Here is a 6,124-nt window from a genome sequence, read left to right on the forward strand (position 1 = left end):
TGCGTGGGCTTCCTTCTGGGGCCAGGGCTGCCGGAGTCCAGCCTGGCCTCTAGCTTTGGCCGAGGGAACGGAGGCCCAGAGAGCACCCCAAGGATCACAGCGCAAGGCCATGGCAGCCCCCACCTGCTCGGAGGGTGAGGCCCAGGGTTGGGAGGGACCACCGCGGGGAGCCAGCACAAGGGTCCAGCAGGCCATGGAGGGTCCCCCATGAAGACGTGTCAGACGATCCTGGGTGTCCAGGGGCCATCACGTGACACCCCCCCCCAGACCCCACCAGCACCAATCCTGACCCCAGATGTGCTTTTCTGGGACTCAGGGGCAGCCAGCTGGGCCATCTCGGGCTTCAGCGCTTGCCTGGAGGGCTGCTGGTCACGGCCATGGGACGGGTGCACTGTCTGCAGCAGCACGTTCAACGGCAACAAGGCCCAGTGGACACTGGAGGCCGGCAGGTCTCCGGTGAGCTGTGAGCCTGACCGCCGCGCAGGTGTGCTCCCCTTGAGAGGCACCGGGCGGCTCTGGTGAGGGGGGCACTGGACCCCTGCCCCCTCGGGCTCACATGGCCCTGGGGCTATGGGAGAGCCGGTGTCAGGCAGCGTGCCTCCACGGTCCGATGTGGGGTCCTACTGTGCGCGTGGTCCAGTCTGCCTTCCCACCTGCATCCAGGCTTCCGCTGAGCCCCCCGTCCCCCTCACACCCCTGATGCCCCCACTCACCCCTGCCTCCCCCCTGCATCTGCCCCACGGACTGCCCAAGCCCTGTCCCGAGCGCCGCCTGGCCTGGCTCCCTGGCCTGCAGGGTCAAGTGCGCCCGTCCCGCCCTGCCCCGCCTGGGCCTGTGCCCCTGACCGGCAGGCTCAGGCCGCAGGGGCAGGTTAGCAGGGAAGGGACTCCTAGAACCACACCTGCCCCGCCCACTGCCCCTGCCGCTTCACGCCCTGGGTGCCAGGTGGGTGCCACGGGACTCCACGCACCCGCTGAGCCCCTTGGGGTGGGGCCTTCGCAGGTGGGGGTCCCGCCGGCCCCTGAGCCTGCAGGCAGCTTCCAGACACCTCCAGGAGCATGGGGCACGAGACGTTTCGGGAGAGGCTGCAGGGGTGGCCATCAGCAGCGTAGATTTGGGGTCCTGACAGTGGGGAAGCCGTGGTAGCCCCAGAAAACGTAGGTGATGCTCGCCATGTGGGGGACGCAGGGGTCACGCGTGATCTGGGGGGGGCAGCGCCACAGTGAACACAGAGAGAGGAGGCTCCGTCTGTGCACAGTGGGGGCCGCGGGGCCGCGGGGCCGAGCATGGGCCAGCGCCTTGTGGGCTGGGCAGAGGATGGGCCGGGCCAGCGCGAGAAGAGGGAGAGGCCCGCGCCCCACCCGGGGCCTCCGGAGCCAGCCCAGCCCACGGAGCGGCCAATCCGGCGTCCTCGCGGGCTGCCCGGGGTGCGGGAAGGGCACGCCTCGGTGAGGTCACCCCCGCGGCCCAGCCAGAGCCTCGAAAGTGCTGCGTATGCACAAGCCACGGCCAGCCCCGGGGACCAACGCCGGCCCACGGGCAGGGCTTCCAGGCAGAGCCGCCACATGCCGAGGGGCCTGGACCGCGGGAAGCTACGGGACCCCCGGACAGCGCTGCAGGGGACACTCCCCCGCTCCCTGCCTCCCGGGACGGCCCGTGGGCCCGCACCCAACACACCACACGGCACACACATGGCACACAGCACACACATGCACACAATACAGTACACAGGGCACAGCACACACAGCACACACCCATACATGGCACACACAGCACACAGCACACAGAGCACATACAGCACACACAGCACACACACAGCACACGCACCCCTTCGGCAGCCTCAGGGGGGAGGGGCGCTGTGTCTGCAGCCCAGGTGTCTGGGCCCTGCCCTCTGGGCTCTGGGTTCACCCTGCACCCTGACACTGCTCAGCCCCCTCTCCAGTCCTGGCGCACTGGGGGTCCGTCAGGCTCCTCCCTGAGCACAGCCCCCCTCCAGCACACTGAGCACCACCAGCTCCCCCGCCCCTCCCCGAGAGGGGATGAGCAGGAGGCCCTGAGTGCTGAAGTCAGCCCGTGGTGCCCTCCGCCAGCCCAGGAGGGGACTGTCCAGTCAGGCCTTGGGTGCTGTGCCAGCAGTCGGGGTCTGGGGGGAGGCCGGCTGTGCTGTTGGGCACACCTGGGGCAGCAGCTCCTCTCTGAACTGGGCCCCGGGACCATGCCGGGCTTCGCTGCGGGAGTTGGGGGGGGGCCTGCTGGTCAGCCCAGCTGGTAGGGAAGATGGACTGTGGGTGTCCACACCATCCCCCGGGCCCAGGGCACCCCGCCAGGCATGCCTCCTACCTGGCGCCCCTCCCCCACGGGCACCCGCCCCATCTGGGCACCCCACAGTGCAGAGCAGCTATGCCTCACTGGCTGAGCCAGGGGGCAGCGGGAGAGACTGCCCAGGGCCGGAGGGTTTCTGCAGAGGTGGAGCCAACGAGCAGGCTGCGGAGCTGGGACCAGCCTGCCTCCGAGGCAGTGACCCTGGGCAGTGACCCCAGAGAGACTCCTGCAGTCCCCAGTTGCTGGGGGGAGACAAGAAAAGGGGGTGGTTCAGGGAGCCTCGGGGTTAGGTTACCACATGACAGGGACAGAGAAAGACAGAGACAGAGAGACAGAGACAGAGAGAGGGCGGCTGGGGAGGCCTGGAGACAGAGCTCCAGGCTGGCCGGGGAGGGAGCAGCCGCTCCCTGAGGGCTGACAGCAGAGAGTGAGGGGGTCAGGCCCGGTTCCTCCTGGACGGTGTGTGGCCCTCCTGGAGTGGACACAAGGCGGCCTTTAGGCTCCCGTGCGGGGTGCTCTTCGACCAGGGGCATCTCCTCTGTCACGGGGTGGCCCTGACCTCCCTCCCTGCCCCCATGGCCATGCTGGCGGCGTGTACAGCGGTCAGCACCGTCGGCCATGACCTGGGCAGGTCACGTTGCCTTTCTGCACCTCGGCCTTCTTCCCCGATGGTGGGACGGCAGGAGCCCCACAGGACCGGGGGTCACACCCACGGGGCAGGAGCTGGCAGAGCCCCTGAACGGGCAGTGGTCCCACAGTCAGGGGCAGGGTCTGGGGTGCTGTGTCCTGAGGCAGCATGAAAGCTCTGAGGGCCCACCCTTGGCCCAGCAGGACCCTGGAGCCTGTGGGCCCAGCGGGGAGGGGCTCCAGCCCCACGGGCCATCTTGGGACAGGACGGACCCTCCCCGGGGAGGCTGCTCTGGTCCCATGGGTGGGGTGACCTGGGGAGACTTCCAGGAAGGGCTGGGACTTCAGACAGTCTGGGCTGAGGATGGTTGTCCCACCAGGGCTGACGGACCGAGGCTGGGTGGCCCTGATTTCATCACCGGCCCTGAGTGGCCGCCCCTCCCGCCGTCCAACCCTCTGTGTCTCAGCCTCAGTCAGCGGCTCCACCCCAACCCTGGCGGGAGCGGCCCAGCACACTGCCCCGTCCCTCCCAGCACCGGGCTCCTGGTGTGCGCGCTGGGACAGGGCGGGCCCTCACCATCTGGGAGACGCGGCGGCGCGTGCCCGGAGCTGGTGAGGACTGGGCACTCCGCTTAGTGGAAACCGCACCGCAGGGCCGGCTGCAGACCTCAGGCTCAGGGCACCTGCGCGCCTGCTGCATGCTCCCGCCCGGGGCGGCGCGGCCAGTGGGCGCGGTCAGCAGGCATGGTCAGCAGGCCCGCCCGCCCCACGGGGAGGTGTTTTTTGCCACGTCCCGCCTGGAGGCTCCAGGGAGCCACCTTCGGGGCCTCCAGTTGTGGCGGTCTCGGGGCTGAGGTCCATTTCGATGTGTGTGGGAGGGGGCGCAGCCATGAGAGGCCGACCAGCGCTGGGCCTGCCGGCCCCCTGGGGGACCCCCAACTGCACAGTCACCTACATTTGAACTCTGACTTCAGGGAGGGCTTGGTCCTTTTCAGGGGCTCTGACCAGGCCAAGCCCGCTGGTGCTCAAGGCAGGGCCAGCCAGGTGTCCCCCCCAGGGGGCAGGAGTCCTGGCGCCGTGGGCTCTGCTGCTGTTCCTCTGGGCCTCGGAACCCCAGCAGGCAGCGTCATTCTCGTTCCCCGGAAAACTGAGGCCCAAGGTCACACGAGGAGCAAAGTGGGGCCTGGCCTCAGATGCTGGGGGCCTGCTCAGTGGGTGTCTCCCTTTTTGCCTTGGCTGGCAGGAAGCTCAGAGCCAACCTCACAGACATGCACAACGGAAAGCACATCTCCTGACGAGAACGCGTGTGTCCACCGCGCCTCTGGCCGCCCGTTCTCGCTCTAGCACTCTTTGGCTTCACTCTGCTTCTCTCCCTTCTTCGTTCTCGTGTGTAAAAAGCCGCAAGTATTTGGGGGTGGCTGTAAAAACAAATGAACTAAGGATAAGTTTAGACAAATAGAATATTTGTTGGGGAACACTAAGGGACACAGGGGAGCCTGACACACCAGCAAAAGGCCCGGAAGCCCACGCGGAGGGCTCAGCATGCCCCCACCCCGGCGCCAGGAGGAGCCTGGACCTGGGCCCCGAGGCGTCCTCGCTCCCGGGCGGGCAGGCGGGGCGGGCAGGCGGGGGCACCTGGCAGCGCATCCTGGTTTGCAGAACCAGAGGCAGGAAGGAGGGCCAGCAGCAGGGGGCGCTGCCTCCCCCACAGCTGGACACCGATTCCCTCTGGGCCTGTGCCAGCCCCACTGCCTGCAGCCGGGGAGCCCTGCCTGCCCACTCAGGGGGATCATGGCGTCCCCAAGGCGGCGCCCGGCTTCCGACTGGAGAAGGGGGGCTAGGTGTGTTCCTTCACCCTGGGCCGCAGCTTCCCCATCGCACAAGGCTGCAAAGGTCAGAGACCCTTGGGGACAGTGTGGCCCAAGAGGAGGGACTGAACCCACCTGAACCCACCCGGGGACCTCGCCCTTCCCACACCTCCTGCGGGGATCTCAGCAGTGCCCGCCCCCGCCAGCAGCACCCCGCCAGGGCCTCGGGACGGCTGCGCGAGCGATGCGGGGAGGGCACCAGCAGCCTCGGCCCAAGGAGCGGCGGAGAGGCCGCCTGGCCCCGTGAGGGTGGGCTCCGCTCCGCGGCAGCTCTGAGACTCAGCGTCCCCTCTGCAGGGGAAGGCGTAGAAGAGTGAGCTCCTTCCCTTCCCAGATCGCTGCTGTTCCTCGCGGGCGCCCAGCCACAGACTGCTCGGCCGGGCGCCCCAGGTGTGTCCCCAAGACTGCCTGGCTCAGGCTGCCCCACAAAGTCCTGAGTCCCCAGGTGCTGGGAGCCTTGGGGGTGGGACCCAGCCCCACCCAGCCCCACCCAGCCCCACCCAGGCCCACCCAGGCCCACCCAGCCCCACCCAGCTCCCTGTGCATCCTCTGGACCAGAGCTTCCTACCCTGGGCTCCGTAGACGTGGATGGAAACCACCTTTATTTTCACGAGCAGCCCCCGCGCCGCTCTGGTGAAGGGGCCCAGCCCCTGTGGCCCCATCTGGAGAGGGAGGGCAGGGGTCTCCGTCCGGCCCGCGGCCCCGGCGCCAGCTCCCACAGGCCGCGGGGCATCCGATGTGCCACCAAGGAGCCGTGTGGCCGGCGCGTGTGCTGTTCCGCGTGTTGTACGCACTCACTTTAACCTCCCGGCTGCCCCTGCAGGCTCTTCAGATGGCACCAGGCCTCAGGGGCTCCCCACAGTGGAGACCCCAGCTCTGGGTTCACTCCTGAGCCGTCCCCTGCTGCCCGAGGCCTCTGGTTTGCTTTTGCTTCCAGAGCCTTTGGCCAGGGGCACCAGCCAGACCCCACCCCACATGCACCCCGTCCCTTCCCAGCCCCTCCCTCCAAGGGGCCCTGCATCCTCCTGTGACTCAGGGTGGGACCAGAGTCTGAAGGGGCCCCTCAAGTGAACCTGCCCCATAAGCAGGGGGTGGGACGGCTGCCCTTCCTGCAGGCTGACTGTGTGCCCAGCCTGGCTCCAGCGCTCCCCCTGCGTCTCTGCACCCAGACACCCTGATGGGCAGGGCCGGCCTTCCCCTCTGCTGGGGAGAGAGAGGACAGCCCCCGTCCACGTCCACGGGGCTGGAGGGTCACGGGCAGGAACCGGACAGACCTGTGCAGCCGGCCAGCCCTCCTGGCCCTGGAG

This window comes from Talpa europaea (assembly GCF_964194135.1).
Source record: "Talpa europaea genome assembly, chromosome: 5".
In the NCBI taxonomy this organism is placed as follows: domain Eukaryota; kingdom Metazoa; phylum Chordata; class Mammalia; order Eulipotyphla; family Talpidae; genus Talpa; species Talpa europaea.